This window comes from Protopterus annectens, chromosome 1.part2, assembly GCF_019279795.1.
Source record: "Protopterus annectens isolate FY-2018-M chromosome 1.part2, PAN1.0, whole genome shotgun sequence".
NCBI lineage: Eukaryota > Metazoa > Chordata > Ceratodontiformes > Protopteridae > Protopterus > Protopterus annectens.
In genome coordinates this window covers 562,812,959-562,827,596 of record NC_056727.1, presented here as the reverse complement: position 1 = coordinate 562,827,596, position 14,638 = coordinate 562,812,959, and positions in this window count along the sequence as shown.

The window sequence follows — 14,638 nt, the reverse complement described above, 5'->3', positions numbered from 1 at the left end:
CTCTTTCTAACTCTCTTTTTTAAATATTTTCCTGTATGCTTCCCTGTGCAATCATAAATCTGCTTGCATATTTGATTGTTTTATATCCACTTCATTACATGACCTTTGAAAGAGTAAAGTTGCTTTAAGTCTTAATTGCAATAAAAACTGTTAATTATTTGATCAGTTTTTCATTGTTATATCTGTTTAGTTTTCTATTAAGTATTCGATTATAAAAAGATTGTGGCTGGTATATTATGTTTTGAGTTTTTAAGAGTAATGTCACAACACTGGTGTGACTATAGGTACCCATCTTATTGAAAAGAAACTGCTTTGGTATTATCTACGTTAAGTTAATATATTGGTTGGTTCAATGTAAGAGTGTCCAGTAATTGTAACCTTGGTGCCAGGTTGGTTTGGTTAGTGGCATTGTGTACTTGTAGATCTCAACAGGTGTGCTGGCAATAGAGAGGTATATGTAACTTTTCTTGGGAAACAGTGTGTGTATATGTGCGTGCATATAAAACACGTGTTTGGATAAGTTTCAGTTACTATTGGTAAGATTGTACTGATAGACACTCATCTGAGACCGAGATGAGTAAAATCCAATAATCATATCTCTTTTCTGTAGCCGTATGTATAAAGCTTATTTGGGTTGGTCATACCTTGAGGAAGCAGTGTTCATTTGCTGTAGGCTGTCAAGGCCAATCAACCTTTGCATACTTAGTTGCTAGTATTTTGTACAGATTATGAGACCACAGCCCCTGTCCTTACATACTGCAGGGCAGGAAGGCTTGAACACTCTTACATTTCATTATTGAAAAAGACAAAGAGTATATTCCAGTCATGATACAGATATTTCAGAATTACTATGAGAAATAAAAAAATATATATCTGATTATGTTACTACACTAAAGGAATGAGCTAAAGACTGGCTTTAGCAAATAGCGCAATTCATATTAAGAGACTAAATTGTGTGTGGTATAAACTGACAGACAGTTTGATGCAAGAAGCAGTTTACAGAGGAATTGGAATTTTGTAATACTGAATGCCATGCAAGAAAGGAAACAAGAAAATGAGGAAAGTACCTGCAAGAGTCATGAGGCATGTAATCATGAGAAATGTGTTGTTGGGGGCGTGGCCAAGATGCCAGTCTGATAGCAGCAGAAATCCATAGCTCTGCTTAGATTTTAATATCCTGACAGGAAATATACTTTTAATTTTTAGAAAAATCTAACTAAAATTATACTAAAAGTTAGCTTAACAGACTCTATTATTTTCTAAAAATTAATACAGTCAAGAGAATTTTTTAATTATTCCTGTCAAGAAGTTTTCTACTGGAGATCTCAAGATGAGTAACTCGAGGAATCCTCACCAGGAGAGTGCAGTGAAGAAATAACTACATCTTATAGGTTCATGGGTTCATAGGTTGGTACTAGGCTATCGGCCCTAGGGCCTATGCAAGCCTAGCCATAACAATTCCCTGGATATTTTTTCCCACAATATTTACTTCTCTGGACCCCTGTCTAGCAGGGCGACTGACATGATCCCCGGGGTGAATTTCCTATCTCCCATCCAATCATCAAAGTTCCTTTTGAAGAGGGCCAATGAGGCGCTCTGCTTGACATGTATGGGCAGTCTATTCCAGAGTATGGGGAGTCTCTGGGTCAGGAACCTATCCCTTCAACATGTTTTGTTCATTGTAATGACAAGGTTTAGATCCCTGGAGCGTGTGGCTCTGAGGGATTTGGATTTCTTTAAGTGGGGCATGTCCAGCAGCTCAGGGTTTGACATGGCCTTGTATGTTAAGCAGAGATTGCCTCTGAGTAGACGATATGCCACAGAGTATAGCTGGAGTTTTTTTAGGTGGTCAGCATATGGCATCTGCTTTAGACCTGTGATTCTTTTAGTGAGGTATTTCTGTGGCCTTTCCAGCTGTTGCAGATGTCTTGTGAGGTATATAGTAAACGGGGCATTATACTCTATAATGGGTCTAATGAGGGATGAGTACAGTGGGACAATGACCTCCTTTTTTCTGGATGAAAAGCCCTTAGTGATGAGGTGTGCCGCATAGAAGGATTTCCTGACTGTTCTGGTGATGTGGTTATCGAAAGTGAGACCACTGTCCACCTGTGTCCCTAAGTCTCTCATCACACTTTCGATGTTTAGTGTCCTACCACCTATGTGGTAATTCATGGGTACATGTTTTTTTCCAAAGGGGATAACTACACATTTCTTGGCATTAAGCTTGAGCCCATGGCTCTGGCACCAGGCATCTGTTTCTGTAAGGCCCTTTTGTAGAATATCCACATCATTTGGGGATTCAGTAATGGCTCTCAGTTTGCAGTCATCTGCAAACTTTGTTAGCCAGAGTCCCTTAGTGTTGGCCTGTACTTCAGAGAAGTAGATGCCAAACAAGAGTGGTCCCAGGACTGAACCCTGAGGTACTCCACTTGTTACTTGTCTGGAGCTGGATTTGGAGTCGGCTACTTTTTACAGTCTGGGTTCTGTCAGTAAGCCAGTTGGCAACCCATCGAGTGACGTATGGATTTATACCCAGCTTAGTAAGTTTATCTATGATTCCAGAGTGGGGGATGGTGTTGAAGGCCTTGAAGAGGTCCAGATAGCCTGTGTGGACCACCTTACCCTCGTCCTCAGCTCAGATTCATGAGACAAGATCGGCCCTTCACAAACCCAAACTGGGTGGGGTCCAGTGTTTGAAGGTTGCCAATGTCTTTGTTTATAAGTTCCATGATAATGCGTTCCATGCCCTTGCAGATCAGGCTTGTCAGACTGATGGGATGGTAGTTCCCAGGATCAAAGGCGGATCCTCCCTTGTGGAGCGGGATAACTGTAGCTGTGCACCACTCAATGGGCATGAAGCCTGAGGTGAGGCTATGATTAAACATGACACTTAGGTGAGGTGCCAGTTCATTTTGTAGTTCATGTAGTACACAGCCTAGGATGTCATCTGGTCCCATGGATGCTGTATTCTTAGCTTTGGAGAGTGCAGTTTCTACCTGTGTGGCTATGATTATCGGAATTTGGCAATCTTTTGGTATTGAGATGGGCCCTTTAGGGGGTGAGAGGGGGGTGAAGTTGGCACTAAATCGATCTGCCAGGATATTGGCAAAATCCTTAGGATCAGTATATTTAATGCCATTCAGTTGTAGCTCAGAGCAGATCTGAGCATTGCCATTTAGATTCTTGACATAACTATAGAATGCCTTGTGGTTGTCTTTGGAATCTTTGGCAATTTTATTTTCATAACTAGCTTTTGAGAATTTTATGAGGGATATCAGCTTCTTACTGAGGCTGGTGAGGGAGTTTTTTGCATCCTGGGATTTTCCTCTTTTCTGCAACAGTTTCTTCCCTCTGTTGTATAGTTTGTTTATAGCAGGGGACCACCAGATTGGCTTGCTTTTTTGAAGAAGAGCATCTTGGTTCTATTTGGGATGGCACAATTCATGCAAGAGTGGATGTGCTCATACAGTGCCTTAGTGTAGGATTCTGCAGGAACTTCCAGATCCCGTCTGAATGGGTGTTGTGAAGTTTGACACTTCTGACTTCAGTAGCATGAAGTTGGCTTTGGAGAAGTTGTTTAAGGAGGTTTCCTTACTGGGGGGGTGGGGGTGGGGTGCGGATGTCAAAGGTGATTTGCTTATGGTCAGACCTGACCAATGAGGGGGGTGACCACTGGTGGGGAGCATCTATCTTCCATGTTGGTACTGACCAGGTCTAGGATATTGGAGCCCCTGGTGGGACAATGGATTAGTTGATCCAGGGCATTGGAATTTATGAATTCGAAGAACCATTGGGAAAAGGAGTTTGTACCCGAGCAGTTTTTCCAATTAATGGCAGGGTAGTTGAAATCACCCAGTATTAGGGTGTTTCGTTGTATCTTAATATTTTCCAGTATGTTTAGAAAGGTGTAGTGAGAATCTTGGGGCATGGTGGGGGACAATTTGGATTGCAGTCTTACCTAGTGTTAGTTGCACCTGGAGAATTTCAGATGCATTGTGTTGGGCAACTAGCCTGGAGGTGTGACTATCCTTGGTGAATATGGACACTCCTCCACTTTTAGTGTTTCGGTCTTGGTTTTGTGGCCGAAAAGTGTGGTAAGAATTGTAGCCTGGTATTGCAGGGGTGCTTTCTGGAGCCTTGAACCAGGTCTCAGTTACTGTACAAATATCGATGTTCTCCATTTTTATGAGTGCCTTGAGAGAGTGCATTTTGAGGTTTACACTTCTAGCATTGAGTAGCATTACCTTCAGATTTTGCATGCTTGTATCTGTTATGGTGGTGGTTTTATCCTTTGAACCTTGCCTAAAAAAGGCACTATAGGGGTGGCAAGAGCTTTAGCCAGTAACCTGAATCCCAGGGGTGACAGGTGCAGACCATCTCTGGCAAAGCATCGTGGTTTGTCGATCATTTCTTCCCAGGCAGACAAATACTGGATCCCCTTTGAATGACACCAGAAGCTTAGCCAGTTGTTGAAGTCAATCATTTTGTCCTTATACTGTGGTATCATTCTGGGCGAAGGCAGGATGCTACTCTAGGCTAGGGTCATACCTGCCTGGGTCACATGATCCAAGAGCTCTTCCATGTCTCTTTTCATGTAGTCCAGGGAGGTACATCTCAAGTCATTCACTCCAGCATGGACAATGATAGAGTCATATTTGTACTTGTTGTGGAGTGACTTGAGTGCATGCATTATGTGGCAGATCCTGGCACCCGACAGGCAGCAGACTGTAATTTTCTCCTTGTTCAGCCTGGTGAGTGGGACAACAGTGTGCCTGACTATAGAGTCACCTATGACTAAAGTGATGGGTACAACATCCAAGAACTGTGACTAAAAATGGACAAATTTGAAAACAAAATGAATATTATCAAACGGGAATGCAGTAAACAACTGGAACTTCTAAATGGAATAGTAAAAAAAGCAATCTGAACAAATTCTTTCCTTAGAGGAAACAATAGCTGACCTAGATACTAGAGTGACAGAAAATGAACATCACAATGAATTTCTTCTGAAACAAAACACCAGGCTGATTGGGAAACTGGAAGACCTTGAAATTAGATCAAGGAGGAATAACATACGAATATATGGAATTCCTGAGAAAGAAGAGGGTGCTAACATGATTCATTTCCTCAATAAGTGTTTTTTATCAACACTAAATATGCCTGAATCCCTCTCTTTTGGAATTGAGAGGGTTCATCAGTCCCTGGCAAATCCAGCTTCACCTCTGAGTTCAACGAAACCCAGGTCTTTAATAGTTAGATTTCTTTCCTCGCAAGACAAGGACTTAGTGCTGAAATCAGCTTGGACTAATTCCTCTATCAAGATGGGTGAAAAAGTTATTCATTTTGACAACGACTACACCTCTACAGTCATATTCAGAGGAAAGGAGTGTGTTCCTCTAATTAAGTCCTTGAAAAAAGCCAATATTAAAGCTCAAATTATTTTTCCTGCAAGAATAAAAATCACCTTGCCAGAAGGAGTGAAGATCTTTGACTCCATACAAGAAGCAGTAGAATTTATCCAAAAGAAAAAATACTGTCAGACATAGAAGAATTGGAATGGTCATCCCAGACTTTAAAGAGACAGACAACAAAAATGGATGGTCTGTAAAGGAAGGAGCAAACAAAACTAAGAAATTAAAGGACAAATGAATAAATTCCTTCTAATTTTAAATGCTTTGTTTTATGAATCATAATATACTTGATTCTGAAAAGTCTCTAGGCTGTAAGGTAATGTGAATCATTTTTATTATTAACTTTCTCTTTTCCTTTCTATATCTACTTCTTCTAATTACTTATAGTACTAAGTATTTAAATAACATTCTCTCTCTCTTTCTTTCATCCTATTCTTTTTGTTACCAATGTTTCTTTTTTCTCTTTTCCCCATTGCAAGTACTTTACATACTTTTCCCTTTTAAATAACTACAAATGATGTATGTCTTCTAATTCTTTGGTAATAGTATAATTTGACTTAATACCAAAGTTCATTTTTATAGTGGGTCAGTGGTGGGATAACAATGTGTTTCTGATTAGTGTTTCTAACTAGATGTTTTAGACTCTTTGTTTAGATACATTTAAACATTAATGCAGTACATTAATGGTGTTATATAGATAGCTAAATATGTTTATATATATATATATATATATATATATATATATATATATATATATATATATATATATATGTATATACTAGGTTCCCTTTTTCTCTCTGGCCTAGTTAACTGATGGGTAAATGACTGAAATATTATAATATGATTTCTGATTTGAGGCAGCTGCTGTTACTTCTAAATAGCTGTTTTGATATGAAAGGGTTAATTTTTTCATGATGTTGATGTTTTGTGAGGAAACTGGTGGTCTGTGTGACTATTCTCATTGTGGAGATTTGTGACATGCACTGACAAGGCAGCTTGAGTGTTTTTTTTTTTTTTTTGCTTTCTGTAAAATCTAAAAGCTTGAAGATCTGAATTTCCCGCTGAAAATGCTTTTTTTTCACTAGAGACAACTTTTGTTGTGCATGAGCCTATTTAGATACTTTTAGCAAGTTTATGAAGCTGTAGCTTGAGGAAGCAACAGTGATGACATCATTTGACCTTTTGAACTTGTTAAATGGTTGTACTTAGAATTTTTTCTCTTGAAATTCTGTTATCCTTCACTAGATACTTTAAAAGGTAAATAATTAGTTCTGATTAAAGTGTTTAACTCCTTTGAAAATGCCTATGTTCTCTTATAGATGCATACATTCTGCAGATTCAGAGACACTATTAGTAATTAAATGACATCAAGTGAACTAGGAACTGCATTGGAAAACTCATTATGCATATTAACATCAGACTTATGCTATATAACTAAACCTTTAGTAACTAAACAGAGGGTTGTGAGACCCCTTTTTTTATTTCTCTCTCTCTCTCTCCCCCCTTCCTCATGAAAGACATCAACATAGATATTGTTAATACATATGAGTAATATGTGGATAATTGCAAAATATAATAGGTATGCTGTAATAAGTGTTTATATATATATATATATATATATATATATATATATATGGATTCCATACACTAGATCGAAGGTTCACTACTTTGAAATAGTGTATGGAATGCACACTGCAGCGAAAGTGCACTTAATCGAAAGTGCACTTACGCAAAGTTCAGTACAACGAACGGGCATTGTACTGAACTTCCATGCAGTACTCACGGACCTTAGGGTTAGAGCACAGCTCATGGTAAGGGGATAGCCCTATGGGCTATCCCCTTACCATGACCTGTGCCCTAACTCTAAGGTCCATGATGACTGCAGCACAGTGAAGGACATAGCAATGTCCTCCACTATGGCGCGATAGTCACAAACCTTAGGGTTAGGGCATGGGTTAGGGTAAGGGGATAGCTTTACTAACTATCCCCTTACCCTAACCCGTGCTCTAACCCTAAGGTCCATGAGTACTGCACCATAGTGGAGGACATAGCTTGTTTTTTGATGTCCTCCACTGTGCTGCGGTACTTTCGTTGAAGTGCACTTTCACAGAAGTTCACTTTCATTAAAGTGAACTTTCGCATAAGTGAGGCTTCCTATTACAAGTTCAAAGTTGTGAACTTTCGTTCTTGTAATAGGAATCCATATATATATATATATATATATATATATATATTATATATATATAAATATATCTATATATATATATATATATATATATATATATATATATATATATATATATATATATATATATATATTCAACAGATCCTTACATGAAAAATGTTAGATAGATGACTGACAAAATGGTTAAATTATCTGATGTTTCTTGAAAAGTCTTGGAAATAATGACAATCTTCTTAATCTTCAGCTTCTAATGTTTAAACATACTTTGATCTGATGTGTATTTCTGGCATATCTATGTATTAAAGGTTGTTGTTGTTTTTCTTTCGGCTTTTCCCGGTTAGGGGTCGCCACAGCAAAACTCCTGTCCGCTAATGATTGGCAGTAGATTTTTTACGGGTGCCAAGGTGCCAGCTTGATGCCCAACCTTCAACGAAGGCACACCCATTCTACGCATGTCTTTCGAATGCAACTCAACCACAGGGAGGACATGCAGACTCCACACAGAAGGCGTTCCAGCCGAGAATCAAACGGGAGAAAGGTGCTATTATCATATGTGACATATTCATATAGCTTCAGATATATTGGGCACTCATTCTAATGTATATTTCATGGATTCAGATTTCTTTAGTTGCTTTCATAATGCCTTTCTTTTTTTGTTTTTATAATATATTCTAAGCAGAGATGGATAATTTGTGTCGTTTGGTATTGGAATGGTGGTGGATGGATGATTTAGTTAAGTTTTTAACTAAACCAGAAACTTTATGTTTCGTGCATGTGCTTGTAAATAGTTCGGGGTTTTTGAAAGTAGTGCTTAATACACATTTATGCATCCATGATAAGTAAGTTTTCAGAAGATTTCAAGTCAGCATGGAAGAAAGGTCTTTCAGTTAGTAATAACATACACATTATAGTCAATGGCTTATAAATGTTTATCAATAAATATTAATGGTTTGAACAATAATGTCAAAAGAGCTGGTTTGCTTAAATATATCAAAATGCATAAAGCCCAGATCATCTTTTTACAGGAAACCCATCTATTAAAAAAGATCTACAAAAATACTCATTCAATGGCTATACCATTCTGGCTGATTCATGTTTTAAGACTAAGAGAAGGGGCACTCTTATTCTATGGAAACATACTTATACTATGCCAAGAATTATAGACACAATTTCAGGTAAAGATGGGACGCTAAGCATGGTTATTTTGGAAATCAGTAGGAAGTATTATACTTTAATTAATACATACTGGATACTAGGACTGAGTACTAAATATGTTGACAAATATCTGGACCTGATTACTTTAAATGCAAAAGGGGAAATTATAGCAACAGGTGATTTTAACTGCCTATTATCATGCAATTATACTTCTAAAAATTGTAAAATAAAACAAACATCTCAAGCCAAGAAGTTAAATGACTTTACAAACCAGATTAACCTTAAAGATATATATGGCCTAAGACAACATTATTCCTTATTCTATACTCACTATTCATATCAGTTTGGTACATAAACAAACATTGATAAGGTCTTTGTATCAAATAATATATACTCTAAAATAAGTGACATATCCAAAATGACTTGTCCACTTTCGGACCATAATGCTATAAACTTTACATTAACTACACATACAGATGATTTAAGATTTCTACAGAGAAGTCATGCTTACATAACTAAGTTAAATGACTTTAGGGAATGGATAATGAAAGAATTAAACATGTTTATGGAGACAAAGACCAGTTCTTTTACATTAAGAAGGTTTGTGGTCTGCACTGTTGTGGCAGAACAGGTAGCTTACATTCTTCTAAGTTGGGAGTTGCTGATTGAAGCCTTCGTGTCTGTTATTCTGAAAGTGTATTAGTTCTGGTTTAGGCACTTGGGCTTCGGGACAGTTATTTTACATTAAGAAGGTGTGGTCTGCACTCTTGTGGGAGGAGAGGATAGATTCTGCCCTTCTGAGCTGGGAGTTTCTGATTAAATGCTTATTGTGCCTGCTTATTTGAACTGTTTATTTCTGAAATTTGTATGCCTTGTTTGCTGTAGCATAGGCTAAATTCAGACCCGCTGAATTTAGCTTTGTGTGTATAACTTGAGCACTAATCCAGGCCATATTTTTGGAGAAGGTTCCCCTGCACCCTAGTGGCAAGAGTGTGCAGTTAGAACTTGTCTGATTGAAGACTGCTGGAACAGGGCTCAGTTTTTAGCATTCTATTGGTTAATTGGTTAATTTGTTTAAATCAGTTTGCTCATTTGCTACTGTTATATTAAAAAAATAAATAAATATACTTTATGCATCGCCGCTTAGCTGGGGTTAAACTATCCCCGGTGCCATAAAATCTGCTCTTCAAATTTTCCCTTAGAACTAGTTTTAGCACTGAAATCTGTTTCTTTGAGCTCAGCACTTGTTCAGAACTTGTTGTAAGCACCAAATAAGCTACAAATTACTACAGCACGCAACTTTCCTCACTTGTCTAAAGGAAAACAGTTTTTATTACTTAATAAATAAGCACCTATCCAGGCATGTTTAAGGGTCAGCTCCTGGTGTTTTCTCCTATCTACCTGATGAATCTGGGCATCCTGGGGCAATGCAGCAATTGCCTCATGTACAGAGACAACCCTCTCCTCCTACCACCCAACACTACAATCTGTGAGAGATGCACTTATATAGCCAAACTGGAAGCAATCCTCTCTTCACCCAAGACTGGACTAGACAGTAAATAGGAGAAGGTAAAAACTTGCACCACACCACACTTATCACATAGTTCCTCAAAACCTACACCACCAAAACACACACATAGAAACACAAAACACATACCTACATTCGTGGAGACTCTTAATAAAAATCTGCCCAAGCAATAGAGACCTACAAAGCAGAAAAGCAAGGAAACTCCACCCCCAACACAACCAAAATGACACATAGCTCACAAACTCAGTGTGCCACTCAACCACAGCCAATAAGGCATAACAACTTACCCAACACTCTAATCATAGGTGACTCTATAGTCAGGCACACTGATGTTCTACTCACCAGGCTAAACAAGGAGAAAGTTACTGTCAGCTGCCTGTCATGTGCCAGGATCCGCCACATAACCCACGCACTCAGGTCACTCCACAACAAGTACAAATATGACTCTGTCATTGTCCATGTTGGTGTGAATGACCTGAGATGTACCTCCCTGGACTACTTGAAAAGAGGCATGGAGGAGCTCTCCGATCTTGTAGCCCAGGCAAGTATGACCCTAGGCCTAAATAGCATCCTGCCATCACCCAGAATGATACCACAGTACAAGGACAAAATGATTGACTTCAACAATTGGCAAAGCTTCTGGTGTCATTCTAAGGGGATCCAATATTTGTCTGCCTCGGATGACATGATTGACAGACCATGATGCTTTCCCAGAGATGGCCTACACCTGTCACCCTTGGGATTCCGGATACTGGCTAAGGCTCTTGCCACCCCTATAGTGCCTTTTTTAGGCAAGGTTCAAATTATAAATTCACCACCATGACAGGTATAAGCAAGCAAAATCTAAGGGTAATGCTACTCAATGCTAGAAGTCTAAACCTCAAAATGCACTCACTCGAGGCACTCCTTAAAATGAAGAACATCAACATCTGTGTAGTGACAGAGGCCTGGTTCAAGGCTCCAGAGAGCACCCCTGTATTACCAGGCTAGAATTCATACCACACCTTTTGGCCACCTAACCTGGACCGAAACACTAAAGGTGGAGGTGTGTCCATATTCATTAAGGATATCCACACCTCTAAGCTAGTAGATCAGCATAATGCATCCGAGATTATCCAAGTGCAACTACCTCTGGTCAAGACTGCAATCCAAATTGTAACTTGCTACAGATCCCCCACAATGCCCCAGGATTCCCACTCCTCATTTCTTGATACAATGGAAAATATTAGGGTACAACCCAACACCCTAATAATGGGTGATTTCAACTATCCCACCATTAACTGGGAAAACTACTCATGTACCAACTCTTTTGCTCAACGTTTTCTGGAATTCATAAATTCCAATGCCTTGGATCAACTTATCCACAACCCCACCAGGGCCAGTAATATCCTAGACCTGGTCATCACCAACATTGGCGACCAGTGCTCCACACCAGATGTCAATTCCTCATTGGTCAGATCCAACCACAAGCTAATCAATGTAGACATCCACATCCCGGCCCCACCCCCCCCCATTAGGGAATCCACCGTAAAAAATTTATCCAAAGCCAACTTCACGCTTCTTAAGACAGAAGTGGCAAACTTCACGATACCCATGCAGATGGGCAATAGACATACAACTGCTGAATCCTACACAAATGCACTTTATAAGCACTTACACGAGTGCATGGATTGTACTATCCCTAACGTAGCCAAGATGCTATCCTCCAAAAAAAGGAAGCCAATCTGGTGGTCCCCTGACATAAACAAACTCTACAACAGAAGAAAGAAACTGTTGCAAAAAAGAGTAAAATCCCATGATTGGAGGAACTCCCTGGTCAGCCTCAGTAAGAATCTAAAATCCCTCATAAAATCCTCCAAAGCTAGTTATGAAAACAAAATCACCACTGATTCTAAAGACAACCACAAAGCATTCTATAGCTATGTCAAGAATCTCAATGGCAACACTCAGATCTGCTCTAAGTTACAGCACAGTGGCACTAAATATACAGAACCAACTGATATTGCCAACATCCTGGCAGATAGTTTCAGTGCTAACTTTACCCCCCAAGGGCCCATCTCTATACCGGAAGAATGCAAAGTTCCTGTAATCACGGCTGCACAGGTAAAAACCACACTCTCCAAAACCAAGAACACAGTATCCATGGGACCTGACAACATCCCAGGCTGTGTTCTACATGAACTACAGAACAAACTGGAACCCCACCTAAGCACCATGTTCAATCATAGCCTCACCTCAGGCTTTGTGCTCACTGAATGGCACACAGCGATGGTTATCCCACTCCACAAAGGGGGAGCCACCACGGACCCCGGGAACTACTGTCCCATTAGCCTGATGAGCCTGGTCTGCAAAGCCATGGAACATATCATCATGGAACTTATAAACAAAGACATTGGTAATCTCCAAACCTGGACCCCACCCAGTTCTGGTTTGTAAAAGGCAGATCATGTCTCCTAAACCTGACAGACTTCTTTGAAGCAGTCACCAAAGCTGTAGACAATGGTAAGGTGGTTCACACAGCCTATCTAGATCTTGCCAAGGCTTTTGACACCATCCCCCACTCTGGAATTTTAGATAAACTCACTTAACTAGGTATAAATCCCCTATGTCTCAAGATGGGTTGCCAACTGGCTCACTGACAGAACACACACTGTGAAAGTAGCAGACTCCAAATCCAACTTCAGACCAGTGACAATTGGAGTACCACAGGGTTCAGTCCTGGGTCCTCTCCTCTTTGGTATCTACTTCTCTGAAGTACAGGCTAACACAGAAAGTCTTTGGCTAATGAAGTTCACAGATGTCTGCAAACTAGGAGCCATAATCAAAACTTCTAATGATGTGGACATCCTACAAAAGGCCTCACTGAGACAGATGCCTGGTGTCAAAGCCATGGCCTCAAGCTCAATGCCAAAAAGTGCATTGTCATTCCCTTTGGTAAAAACTCTGTACCCATGAACTACCACATAGGTGGTAGTCTACTAAACACCGAAAGTGTGATAAGGGACCTTGGGACACAGGTGGACAGTAGTCTCTCCTTTGATAATCACATTACCACAGTAGTCAGGAAATACTTCTATATGGCACACCTCATCACAAAAGGTTACTCATCCAGGAAAAATGAGGTCATTGTTCTCCTCTACTCATCACTCATTAAACCCATTATAGAGTACAATGCCCCTTTTGGTATGTACCTCATAAGACATCTATAACAACTGGAAAGGAGACAGAAATGCCTCACAAAGAGGATTACTGGCCTCAAACAGATGCCCTATGCAGACTGTCTCAAAAAACTCCAGCTTTACTCCATTGCATATTGCCTTCTCAGAGGCAATCTCTGCCTAACATACAAAGCTATGTCAAACAAACCCAGAGCTGTTGGACATGCTCCACTTAAAGAAATCCCAATCCCTCCAAGTTACATGCTCTAGAGACCTAAACCTTGTCACCACAATAAACAGAACATGCTGGAGGGATAGATTCCTGTCCCAGAAACTTCCCATACTCTGAAACAAACTACCTATCTATATCAAACAAAGCTCCTCATTAGCATTCTTCAAGAAAAATCTTGATGATTGGATGGGAAATAGGAAATTCACCCCGGGGATCAGCTCTGTAGCTCTGCTTGACAGAGGCACAGGAAAATAATTTTCTTGGGTAGCGAAAGCCAGGATACCTTTTTGGCTAGGCTTATATAGGCCCTAGGGCCAATAGCCTAGTACCAACCTATGCACCTATGAACCTATGATGAAGTGACTGATACTTTACTATACTATGGGATACCTTTAAAGTTTATATATATGATAGAATAAAATCTTGGTACCTTAAAAAAGGAGAGAGTGGGACAAAGAACTTTTAGACTTACAAAAAAAAACATAGACAAGATTAAAATGGATGCAAAACCAAATAACAAAGTAGCACATAACGAAATTACTAAGTTAAATCAAAAATATTTAGAAGTTCTGAATAATAAGGTAGCCATAAACCTGGAAAATTTTAAATTACAATCTTATGTTGTAAATCCCAAATATCTAAATAAAATAGTGGTAAGATAAAAAAAGATAAACAATCAAAATCTTATTAATGAGATTAAATATTCAGTTAAGAGTACATCTAACTTAATGAGCATATTAGATGTATTCAAAAACTACTATAAAGATATAAATAATAACACACCACTTTTGGAGACAGATAATGTAATAAATACTTTTATTCAAGAAAATATAACTACTAAGGTGTCAATGCAACAAAATAGCATATTAAATAAACAAATAACACTAACAGAAGTGAAAGAGCAAATAAAACATTTAAAAGATAATAAAGCTCCAGGACTGGCTGGAATAATTCCTGAACTATATA